Here is a 13,431-nt window from a genome sequence, read left to right as displayed (position 1 = left end):
GGCGGCCCACGCATAGAATTCCACACTTTGGAGCTGAAGCTCACCATGAGGGCGGAAATGAAATTTCATATTTATGAGTAGCTGTTTAACTCCTCTCTGTTTTTTGCGTATTTCCGATAGTCCCTTTTTTCATTTTATTTTTTTTTATGCGCCGTGGTATGCTGTGACCCCTTAATCACACCAACGCACGGACGATTTGGTACAAAAGACCAGGAGTTAAAAACAAGCTGCGACCTTGGAGTCGTTTTTCTTTTTTTTCAAGATACAGGAGAATCGCTTCACGTGCCAGCAGCCAAGTAACGGTTTCCATGACCGAACAGGAAACCCTCACACAGTTTGGTTCTTCTCTGCTGAGTGAATATTTACTCCCCTATTTGCTGGCGGAGTTGCACACATTAAATGTTTTACGTCATTTGGGATGCCAGGTCCTTGATGTGCATCACCAGGGGGCAAGGGAAGGGCTCGGCTGCAAAAACGGGCAGGGATCACCTTCTGGTTGGGGTCCGCTTGTCTCCACCTCCATTCAGGCTGGTGAGTGGCGCAGAGATAAACCTAAAGGGTGGCATACATTGCTTATTTTAGATGGGGGGGGGGGCGGTGCCTTACAGCTCCAGGAGACTGGATTCAGACCTCCTTGACTGTGTCGGTTTACCTCCGGCCACTCCAGCCGGCTATAAGAGGCAGTTGGGATGAAACGGTCAGCAGCCACCCCACCTGCACTTCAGAAGAGGCCATCCACCTGAAGCTAAGCATAGTCAGGCCTAGCCGGTACTTGGATGGGAGACCAACTAAGAAAAGCTTTGGTAGAGGGGGCGCTTACCCCGTGGACTGAATAATAATAATAATTCATTACATTTATATAGCGCTTTTCTCAGTACTCAAAGCGCTATCCACACAGGGAGGAACCGGGAAGCGAACCCACAATCTTCCACAGTCTCCTTACTGCAAAGCAGCAGCACTACCACTGCGCCAGAATGCGGATACCAATGCCCCCCAGTGCAGTGACAGGGAGACTGTGCTGCAAAAATGGCACCGTCCTTCAGATGAGACATAAAACTGAGGTCCTGACTCTCTGTGGTATAAAACGATCCTTCATAAGGAGTAGGGTGTCCTGGCTAAACTGCCCACCATGGCCTGGTCATTCTGGTCCCCTAGTCATCTCACTGTCTCCCACTGGCTATCTCTCTCTCTCAGCACTTCACCTCCTAACAGCTAATGTGTGGTGAGTGGACGGGCGCAAAAATGGCTGCCGTCACATCATGCAGGTGGGTGCTGCACAGTACAATATAATACAATACAACACAATTTATTTTTGTGTGGCCCAAAATCACACAAGAAGTGCTGTAATGGGCTTTAACAGACCCTGCCTCTTGACAGCCCCCCAGCCTTGACTCTCCCCACTTTGAGCAGTGAGAAAAGCATTACATAAATATAAAAATTATCATTATTATTAACCTAATTGTAACCAACTACTGCTGCCAAGGAAACATTGTTCTTTTGCCTTAATTTTAATTAACTTGATTTTTAACTTGATTTTAATTAACTTAATTATTATTTTTTATTACCGTAACCCAAACCAAAACATTACCTGAGCCCCACTGCAGGTACCACAACTTGGTGATGCCAGACTGTGGTAAAAGTGTTAGGGCAGCACAACGTCTATAATAATACAGTAATCTTTATATGGAATACGCTACCGTGGCAGTCCGCTTGTCTGTCCAGGATTTTAAATCACCTGTAGCTCGCAAACCATTTGAACTATCCATCCATTTTCCAACCCTGCTGAATCCAAACACAGGGTCATGGGGGTCTGCTGGAGCCAATCCCAGCCAACAGGGGGCGCAAGGCAGGAATCAATCCTGGGCAGGGTGCCAACCCACCGCAGGGCACACACACACACAGGGACAAATTAGGATTGTCTATGCACCTAACCTGCATGTCTTTGGACTGTGGGAGGAAACCCACGCAGACACGGGGAGAACATGCAAAGTCCACACAGGGAGGACCCGGGAAGCGAACCTCAGGTCTCCTTACTGTGAGGCAGCAGCGCTACCACTGTGCCACTGTGCCACCTCCCATTTGAACTACTGACCTGAAATTTGGTACACATACACTAAGTGACGTCTACTGTCCGCTTTCGGGGGGTGATGATTGACCTGCAAGGTTATTCCTCTTTTTATTTTTATTTTATTTTATTGTAGAATCAACTCTCGGCAGTGCACAGTAGGGCAACCAGGCGGTGCATACATACGGGCGGCCGTTCTCATCCCTACCACCTTCGCCATCATTTACCCCTTGGGATTAATAAAGTATCTATCTATCTATCTATCTATCTATCTATCTATCTATCTATCTATCATATCTATCTATCTATATCTATCTATCTATCTATCTATCTATCTATCTATCTCTATCGATCTATCTATCTATCTATCCTGCCTACTATACTAAAATCTATCTATCTATCTATCTATCTATCTATCTATCTATCTATCTATCTATCTATCTATCTATCTATCTATCGATCTATCTATCTATCTATCTATCTATCTATCTATCTATCTATCTTAAATAATTCTTGAGGCAGATTGAAGACTTAAGTGGCAGCTTAAGTGAAAAATTAAAGAAAAAATGTCCTAAGTAATTGCAACACAAACACAGACTTAATCAGTTTTAACGCGAAAAGATGCAGACGAAAGAAGAGAAGAAGCGGGCCGCTAGGGTGGAGAAAAGAAGAGCTGATCAGGAAGTGGCAAGCGCGTCAACCTCTGAGCAGACGAATGGTAAACGTACAGAGAAAGAGGATGAAGACTAGGAACGCTCAAATTGAGTGTATTCAGTGCACGTTATCGTGCAGAGCACCGTTACTGGTAATATAATACATGAGGAAAGTTTAAAATGTGCAGAAGAGCTCAGACCACCAACGTGCGGGGTGGGGGGTCTGACCCAGGTGACACTAGACTCCATCTCTTACGCCACTTCACCACCTAACAGCTCACGTGTGCCGCAAAAATGGCTGCCGTTACATCATGCAGGTGGGTGCTGCACATTAGTGGCGGTTGAAGTGGCTCCATGCTCACTATGAAAAGCGCTTTGAGTAGCAAGAAAAGTGCTATATAAATGTAAAGGATTATTAATATTATTATTATTACTATTAAGGTATGACGCAGCTGCTGGCATTTCTGCCCAAAGAGGTGGGCTGGGGAGATGGAGAATTAAAGACGTACTGGACGTGAAGAAAGAGAGGAAAAAAAAAGCACCTACCGTATATACTCGCGTATAAGTCGATCATAAAATCGTTCAAAAATACAACACTTAAATTTGTTTTAACCATCTTCTTGCCTCCTCCAATCTCACATCAGTTTCTCAGACGCATTGACTTTTGTTGCAGCAGCAAAGTTACCAATTTCTTTAGCCACTTCAACGACTTTTAGTTTAAAACCAGCTTCACATTTCCTTCTGATGGAACGCTCCATCGTAGATAAGAGATGTTCTTATGATAAAGGTGTATGAGGGTGTGAGATACCAAAAACACAAATCAGTGCAAACGTCACTTCGGAGTAGTTCGGGTATCACCGTGTGGTCACGTAGGCACAACACATACAAGGCCGTGTGCCCCGTGGTTGCTCTCTCCGGTGGGCGTTACCATATCGTAATCTCGTGGACCAATACAGCAGGTTTTCCGTATTTGACTTAAACGATGACATTATAAAATACTGGAAATTAAACTGTAAAATCAAGCCCTGACTTATTCGCGCGTATATACGGTAATCACACATTTGATTTTATTGAATTATCTTTTGGATTATTTGCTGTTTGCACTTTTGTTTTTGTAAAACCACAACCCGCTTTCCACCATACTCTTGTTGTTTATGGGTCCTCATCCCGGTCATGACTATCGATGGTCACGGGTTTAAGTGTGACAAAGCTGAGGCAGTCCATTGTGGACCATCACAACGTTATAAAACTTGAATGTATTAATCATTACAAATATTTTTTTTCAAAATCGGTAGTGAAATTTACATTCCACAGGGCTCAACATCCCACCATCCATGAAGAATATGTGCCCAGCCGCCATGGACTGCAAGGAGCAGAGGGGTGAAGGTCGACGTATTGAAATACTTGGGTTCAACAGTCCAGCGGTGAAGGGGAGAGTGCAGGCAGGAGTGATGTGTGGCTGAAGAGTGAAAGGGAAGGTCTGTGAAGCGGGAGTGAGACCATCGATGCTGTATGGTTTGGAGACAGTGGCACCGACGAAAAAAGACAGGGGGCAGAGCTGGAAGTGGCTGAGCTGAAGATGCTGTGATTTTCGCTCGCAGTAACAAGGGTAGACAGGATTAGGAATGAGAGGGACAACATAGGGATGACAATCTGGTGACAAAGTGAGAGAGGCAAGTGTGAGATGGTTTGGGAGGACAGATGAGGGGGACATCGGGAAAAGAATGTTGAGGATGGAACTGCCAGAAAGAGGAAGGCCAAAGAGGAGATTAATGGATGTGGGGAGGGAGGACTTGAAGGCAGAAAATGATATAAAGGACGGGGATAGATGGAGACTCCGCGAAGACACCTGCTGACGATGTTGTGATCTTCGCAGAGTCAATGGAGGCTCTGATCAGGGCGCTCGAGAGACTGAGCAAGGGGTCTGAGTGTCTGGGCTTGCGAGTGTCCTGATAAAAACCAACATCAGGCCTTTAATGACCTCTTGGGCACGGCCATCAGCAGTGTGTCTGTCTGCAGAGAGAGTGTCGACCTCGTCATCGAGAGGTTTACTTACCTCGGCGGTGACATTCATGTCTCTGGTGACTCTTCCTATGAAGTCAGCAGACAGATTGGGAGAGCATGTGGGGGGGGGTCATGAGGTCGCTGGAAAGGGGTGTGTGGCGCTCGTGATATCTGCAAAAGGACGAAGGTCCGAGTCTTTAGAGTCCTGATGCTCTCTGGTTGCGAGACATGGACGCTATCCAGTGACCTGAGACGAAGACTGGACTTCAGTTCAAGTTCAAGAGTATTTATTGTCATTTCATCGATACACAGTAGTACAGCATACAGTGAAACGAAACAACGTTCCTCCAGGACCATGGTGCTACATAAAACACAGGACAAAGAAGAATCCACGACACATAACATAAAGACACATAATATATAACAAGGTGCATGTGAGTCAAATGTGTTGGATCAGCCTATATACATCGGACTTCCAATACATCTCGGAGTCCTGACACGTGCAGATGTTCGCTGACGACGCTGCTATCATGGGCTGCATCAGAAGTGAGCAGGAGGAGGAGTATAGGGACCTAATCTTGGACTCTGTTAAATGGTGCAACTCAAACCACATACAACTGAACACCAGCAAAACCAAGGAGCTGGTGGTGGATTTTAGGAGGACCAGGCCTCTCATGGACCCTGTGATCATCAGAGGTGACTGTGTGCAGAGGGTGCAATCCTATAAATACTTGGGATGATAAACTGGACTGGACAATCAATACTGATGCTCTGTGCAAGAGAGGACAGAGCCGACTATACTTCCTTAGAAGCCTGGCGTCCTTCAACATCTGCAATAAGATGAGTCCTGATGCTCTCTGTTTGCGAGACATGGACACTATCCAGTGATCTGAGACGAAGACTGGACTCCTTCATATGTGTCTCTCCGGAAAATCCTTGTGTCCCGTTGGTTTGACTTTGTGTTGCTCATGGAGTCCCGAATGAGGCACATGACCTGCATTGTGAGGGAGCGTCAGTTACGGCACTACGGCCATGTGGCACGTTTCCCCGAGGGTGATCTGGCTCATAAGATCCTCATTGTTGTGGACCCGATTTGCTGGACCAGGCCAAGGGGTCGCCCACGTAACACCTGGCTGCGGCAGATAGAGGGTCATTTCCGGAGGGTGGGACTGGACCACGTGTCTGCCTGGGGGGGATTGCCAACCAGGATCCCGAGTTGTTTTGTTGTGTAGTGGGTGCAGCAACGCACTGTACCAGCGCATGCTCCCCAACTTCACTTGACTTGATAGATGGAGATGGGTGATCCGCTGTGGTGACCCCTAAATGGGAGCAGCTGAAAGAAGAAGAAGAGGAAGTTGAAGAATCAATTATAACGCAGTGTGCTGTGGGGATGTGTGGTGTTGATTTATTACTGTGTGGAGCGCCAGCATTATGAGACGCCATCCATTTATCAGTTCATTTTCTAACCCACCCGTCTCCCTCTTGGTTTCAGAAACGGGAGCTGACATTGTCAGCATCAGGTCAGGACATCAGAATTAGCTGCCACATCTCCAAGACATGCAGGTGAGGTGAGGACTTGGCCTTATAAGGTGCCATAATAAGAATGGGCTCCCCATTGAGAGTTCATTCCTGCCTAATGCAGCCGATCAAGACCAGAAACCGGTGTGAGCTCCATCATCAGACGTCAAGAGTCACAACACGGCAGGATCATTGTGAGCCATAGAGGAGCGACACGAGCAGACGAGAAGGTCCTTGCATTCAGATGATGCCCTGCCTCCGACGTCTCCTTTCCATCTCAATGCCATATTTATTTATTTATTTTTCTGTCTCTCTGCATTGGAAGCTTGGAATGAGCTCCCCCACCACAACCCCTCTACAAACGTGGCTTCCTCCCCGGCTGTAAACACCATTGTCTGAATTGAGATATCAATCTCTACAGCTAATTGTTTGCAGAAATATTAGCCGTGGATGCTTAGGAGAAAGTGACAAAGAGTATTAACCCAATCCCACCCACCCTCACTCCTTGATTACCCAGCCATCCTTTTTGTGCCACTTTTGCAGGGCAGCAGTCTGAGCAAAGATGCCTAGACATCCATTTTTCCTGCCACCGCTAAAACTCCTCCCGGGTGGATACTGAAGCATTGCCAGGTCAGCTGAGAGATACAATCCACAGAAGAAATGCTGCTCTGGGGTCTCCTGAAACACCTCAGCAGGGAGGCGTCCTCCTCAGACGACTGGACCACCTTTAAATGCGGAGGAGCAGCAGCTCTACTTTGAGCTCCCCTCCCGAATGTCTACCCTCCTCACAGCTCTACGGCACGATGTCCACATAACTGCAATCCACCCGTCGCCTTCGGGAGTTTCATTACCGCACTTCCCAAGCTTAAAGCAAACTTCAGTGACTCACCTCTGGCGTACGCCCACAGGAACGTCTTCATTACCCACCATGACGACGCGTACGAGGCGCTTTCCACTCGCTGTGACAGAATGATGGGACGCCAGTGCGTGTTGTTCACTACAAACACCTGCCGGGCATTCCCTGAAAGAGAAACGGGGAGAGCGTCAGTAGCCTCCAAACAGCCCTCGTACCAACATGTCTCCATAATCCTGGGATGTGTTACCGAGGAATGTGTGAGCCACCTGAAACTCATCTTGAATACCTGAAAAACAGCAACGTTGATCAAAACGTCAAGAGCAGGCCATTCAGGCCCATAAGCCTCAGTGGTCCACGTCCACTTCATTATCTAAAATAACATCAAGTCAAGTTTTGAAAAGTCCTGCAGTCCACCACACCGCCTGGTCACTCATTCCAAGTGTCGGTGGATCTCGGTGTGAAGACGGACTCACTAATGTTTATAGGGTGTTGTACCATGTTGGCCATTATGGATGTAATGAGAAGTCAAGCAACATGACACCCTTTATTGGCAAAAATAAAAAGTTTACAATATGCAAGATTTCAAGGCAACTCAGGCCCCTTCTTCAGGCGAGATCTTGTGATATTGTAATGTTTGTCTGAAATTTACCCTTCACAAATTTCCAATGTTGTTCTCGATGAATTCATTTTAAAGTCGCCGTCTCGGTCCACTGAACTAATTCCTTTTTATAATTTTAAACACTTCACTCAGGTCTCCTCTTCATCTCCTTAAGGCTCCGTTCTTTTAATTTTTCCTCATAACTCGTCCCCTGTAGCCCTGAATCAGCCCTGTTCAAGTTCAAGTTCAAGAGTATTTATTGTCATTTCATCGAAACACAGTAGTACAGCATACAGTGAAACGAAACAACGTTCCTCCAGGACCATGGTGCTACATAAAACACAGGACAACGAAGAATCCACGACACATAACATAAAGACACATAATATATAAGAAGGTGCATGTGAGTCAAATGTGCTGGATCAGCCTATATACATTGGACTTCCAATACATCTCAGTGTCCTGACACGTGCAAAAGTTCACTGACGACACTGCTATCATGGCTGCATCAGGAGTGGGGCAGGAGGAGGAGTATAGGAACCTAATCAAGGACTTTGTTAAATGGTGCGACTCAAACCACCTACACCTGAACACCAGCAAAACCAAGGAGCTGGTGGTGGATTTTAGGAGGACCAGACCCCTCATGAGCCCTGTGATCATCAGAGGTGACTGTGTGTAGATGGTGCAGACCTATAAATACCTGGGAGTGCAGCTGGATGATAAACTGGACTGGACTGCCAATACTGATGCTCTGTGTAAGAGAGGACAGAGCCGACTATACTTCCTTAGAAGGCTGGCGTCCTTCAACATCTGCAATAAGATGCTGCAGATGTTCTATCAGGCGGTTGTGGCGAGCGCCCTCTTCTACGCGGTGGTGTGCTGGGGAGGCAGCATAAAGAAGAAGGACGCCTCACGCCTGGACAAACTGGTGAGGAAGGCAGGCTCTATTGTAGGCACAGAGCTGGACAGTCTGACATCTGTGGCAGAGCGACGGGCGCTGAGCAGACTCCTGTCAATCATGGAGAATCCACTGCATCCACTGAACAGGATCATCTCCAGACAGAGGAGCAGCTTCAGCGACAGACTGCTGTCACCATCTTTCTCCACTGACAGACTGAGGAGATTGTTCCTCCGACACACTATGAGACTCTTCAATTCCACCCGGGGGGGTAAACGTTAACATTATACAAAGTTATTGTCTGTTTTTACCTGCATCTTTATTACTCTTTAATTTAATATTGTTTTTTTGTATCAGTATGCTGCTGCTGGAGTATGTGAATTTCCCCTTTGGATTAATAAAGTATCTATCTATCTATCTATCTATCTATCTATCTATCTATCTATCTATCTATCTATCTATCTAATGTTTTTGTATTTTGTGGGCGGGGTCACCTGTCCATCATCATTGAAGGACGGCCCCCAGCCCTATAAAGCCTTATGGGAAATGCAGTCCCTTGTCGTTTATTGTGTATGTGCTTGGCGGTCCGGTGAGTCCTCATTTGGATTGTTTTACTTCTTTTCATTTTCTGGTTTTTGTGACTTCTTAAGGATTCTGATTTTGGGTTTTTATCTTGGGACTTGTTAGCGGGGGATTGCCCTCTAGACAATACTTTTTTGCCTACGTTTTTGATCATTTTGTTAGTTAGTTTCCCCTTGGGGATTAATAAAGTGTCTATCTATCTATCTATCTAGATATCAGCCCGGTCCATGAGTGTTCAGGAGTCTGACTGATGGGGAGAAGAAACTGTTACACATCCTGAAGGTGACGGCCCAAATGCTTCAGTACCTTTTTCCCAATGGCAGGAGTGTAAACAGTGAATGTGAAGGGTGTGTTGGGTCATTCACAATGCTGGGGGCTTTGTGGATGCAGCGTGTGGTGTAAATGTCCATGATGGAGAGAATAGAGACACCAATGATCTTCTTAGCTGTCTTCACTATCTGTTGTAGGGCTTTGCGATCCCTGACCGTGCAAATTCCAAACCAGACAGTGATGCAGTTGCTCAGGGTGATCTCTATGGTTCCTCTGTAGAGTGTTGTTAGAGTAGCTGGTGGAAGATGGGCTTTCATCAGCCTACGCAGAAAGTAGAGCCGCTGCTGGGCTTTCTTGGCTAAAGAGCTGGTGTTGTGGGACCAGGTGAGGTTCTCTTCTATTGCTCTTCTCAGGACTTTATCTTGTGCTGTTATGTCTTCTCTGTAACTTGGAGACCAAAACTGCACACAGGACTCCAGATGAGGCCTCACCAGTGTGTTATAAAGCCTGAGCAGAACCTCCTGTGACTTGTACTAAAAACATTAAGGCGCTATATGACCTGACATTCTGTTAGCCTTCTTAATGGCTTCTGTACTCTGTCTGGCAATGGACAGTGACAAGTCCACCAAGACTCCTAAATCCTTTGGTTTCCAGACCTCACATTTTTACTTCCTACATGTAATACTTTACATTTACTGATATTATATAGTTAACAGGTTCAATTTCTTTAACCTTTCCTCATAACTCATCTCTTGTAGCCCTGGAATCAGCCGAGTCGCTCTTCTCAGGACTTTCTCTTGTGCTGTTGTGTCCTTTTTGTTATATGAACACCAAAACTGCACCCAGGACTCCAGATGAGGCCTCACCAGTGTGTTATAAAGTCTGAGCAGAACCTCCATGGACTTGTACTCCACACATCAAGGTGCTATATAACCTGACAGTCTGTTAGCCTTTTTAATGGCTTCTGAACACTATCTGGATGTTGATAGCTTAGAGTCCACCACGACTCCTAAGTCTTCCTCATAAGACGGACTTTCGATTTTTGTGGACTTCCCACATGTAATTCTTTCCATTTACTGACATTAAATTTCTCTGTGATGACTCAACGGGTCCTCAATGATCTGCCAGTCCACCGAGTTTGTTAACGTAACACAACAGTCACATCGTGAAATTTCCAAACCAATGAGAAAGGACTGAAACCATAAAGGTGGCCTGAAGGCGAAGGCTGGGCCATCTGATGTTGTGTTAAAGGCGACTGAGGAACGTCATAAATACAACTGGTGTAAATAGAAGCTAAAAGGGCCTTGAACTGCATTTTCTAAACTAATGAGTTGAGGAAGTAGTCCGGGCCTGATTTCCTTAAATGATTTTAACCTCACTTCAGTGCTTGTTGAATAGGCCTGCGATTGCCAAAAGAAAAGCGTTTCTTTTTTTTTTTTTTTCAGCATGGGTGAGAAGACGACAGCAGTCATCACTACGGAGGATCCTAAAAATTCCGAGTTATTATACATTCGCTGAGCAACCGTGCAGAGCAAATGGACGCTGATAAACTGCAAAGCCTTCTGCTGTGTGTCAAGCTTCATTGGAGCCCCTTTGTGTCTCTCAGATCAGTTCAACTCAAATGACTTTTAGTGACACTGGAAATATCAGAGCAACAATAATAATAATAACTCTTTACACTTCAAGCACCACTGATGTGCAGCACCCACCTGCATGATGTGACGGCAGCCATTTTTGCGGTGCTGCCCTCAGCACACATGAGCTGTTAGGTGCTGAAGTGACGAGAGAGATGGAGTCCAGCGTCACCTGGGTCAAAGCAAAGCAGATTTTAAACTTTTATTACTATTATTATTATAGACATAGTGCTACCCTAACAGTCTGGCATCACCAAGTTGTGGTACCTGCGGTGGGGCTCACGTAATGTTTTGGTTCGGGTTATGGTATTTAAAAAAAATTATTAAGTGCTCTGAATCTTAAAAATCAAGTTGATTAAAATTAAAGCTAAAGGACAATGTTACCTTGGCAGCAGTAGTTGGTTACAATTAGGTTAATAATACTTTTTATATTTCTATAATGCTTTTCTCACTACTCAAGTGAACCACCGCTAATGTGCAGCACCCACCTCCATTCTGATGCCAGTGCGCTCACCACAGATTAGCTGTTAGGTGGTGAAGTGGTGAGAGAGAGATGGCCAGTCAGAGACAGGGGATGATTAGGAGGGGGCAGAATGACCAGGCCGTGGGGGGGCAGTTTAGCCAGGACATCGGGATACCCCCCCCCCCCACTCTTTACGAAGGACGCCCAGGGATCATCTGAAGGGCTGATAGATAGATAGATAGATAGATAGATAGATAGATAGATAGATAGATAGATAGATTTTAGCGTAGTTGGCAGGATTAGATAGATAGATAGATAGATAGATAGATAGATAGATAGATAGATAGATAGATAGATAGATAGATAGATAGATAGATAGATAGATAGATAGATAGATAGATTTTAGCATAGTTGGCAGGATTAGATAGATAGATAGATAGATAGATAGATAGATAGATAGATAGATAGATAGATAGATAGATAGATAGATAGATAGATAGATAGATAGATTTTACCATAGTTGGCAGGATTAGATAGATAGATAGATAGATAGATTTTAGCGTAGTTGGCAGGATTAGATAGATAGATAGATAGATAGATAGAATATACAAGGCACTATATTATAGATAGATAGATAGATAGATTTTAGCGTAGTTGGCAGGATTAGATAGATAGATAGATAGATAGATAGATAGATAGATAGATAGATAGATAGATAGATAGATAGATAGATAGATAGAATCTATATATACTGTTTATATATATATATATATATACCCATAATATTTTTTATATTTATATATTTTTCTCACCACTCAAAGTGGGGAGCCAGTTGAACCAACTCTAATGTGGTTTTTTCTTATCTTCTTCGAGAGTTAAGGCTGGGGGGGCTGTCAAGAGGCAGGGCCTGTTAAAGCCCATTGAGGCACTTCTTGTGTGATTTTGGGCTACACAAAAATAAATTGTATCGTAATGTGCAGCACCCACCTGCATGATGTGACGGCAGCCATTTTGTGCCCGTCCACTCACCACACGTTAGCTGTTAGGTGCTGAAGTGGTGATAGAGAGATGGCCAATTAGAGACTGGGGATGATTAGAGGGACCAGAATGACCAGGCCGTGGGGGGCAGTTTAGCCAGGACATCGGGATACCCCCCTGCTCTTTATGAAGGACGCCCAGGGATCTTTACTGACCCCATAGAGTCAGCACATCGGTTTTACGTCTCATCTGAAGGACTGCACCATTTTAACAGCACAGTGTCACCATCACTGCACTTTGGGGGGGCATTGGGATTCACGCTCAGACCACAGGGTAAGTGCCCCCTGCTCGCCTCACCAACACCTCTTCCAGCAGCAGCACAAGCTTTTCCTAGGTGGTCTCGGTGACCCGGACCACTCCTGAAGTGCAGCTGGTGTGGCTCTCATTTCTGATATGCTGCACACGTCTCTTTACGTATTGATGGATATTTACAATCAGTTTCAAACATGCAGTAGTTTGTTACATTTTGGTAGAACTCTCAGGGTGGTACCATCAGCTCTGCTCTTTGGGCGCACTGCTTGTGTGTTGCAGACCCTCCACCAGCCTGTGTGGTACCCGCAGCGAGCGCCCGATCATAAGGCAAGTGATGGAGATGGACGCAAACAGAGCGGCAGGGGTCTATTAGTGGTGTTCCCCCTCTTTTGTTTTTTCTTTCTGTATTTTGTGTTTCCTCATTTTTTTACTCTGGTTTTCTATTCGTGTCAGCCTTATTCATTATTGTCTTTCAGTACCTCACTTTAGCTGTACTGCCTGCCCCCATGTATGTAGATAATTAAGTTATTTTGGGTGTGTTTAGGACGTGGCGCGAGATCACTGATGAATTAATTGCCTCCAGGTGCTGAGTTATTAGCC

Source organism: Erpetoichthys calabaricus, chromosome 17 (assembly GCF_900747795.2).
Source record: "Erpetoichthys calabaricus chromosome 17, fErpCal1.3, whole genome shotgun sequence".
Lineage (NCBI taxonomy): Eukaryota > Metazoa > Chordata > Cladistia > Polypteriformes > Polypteridae > Erpetoichthys > Erpetoichthys calabaricus.
The sequence above is the reverse complement of the archived record's forward strand: the minus strand, read 5'-3'. Positions refer to the sequence as shown.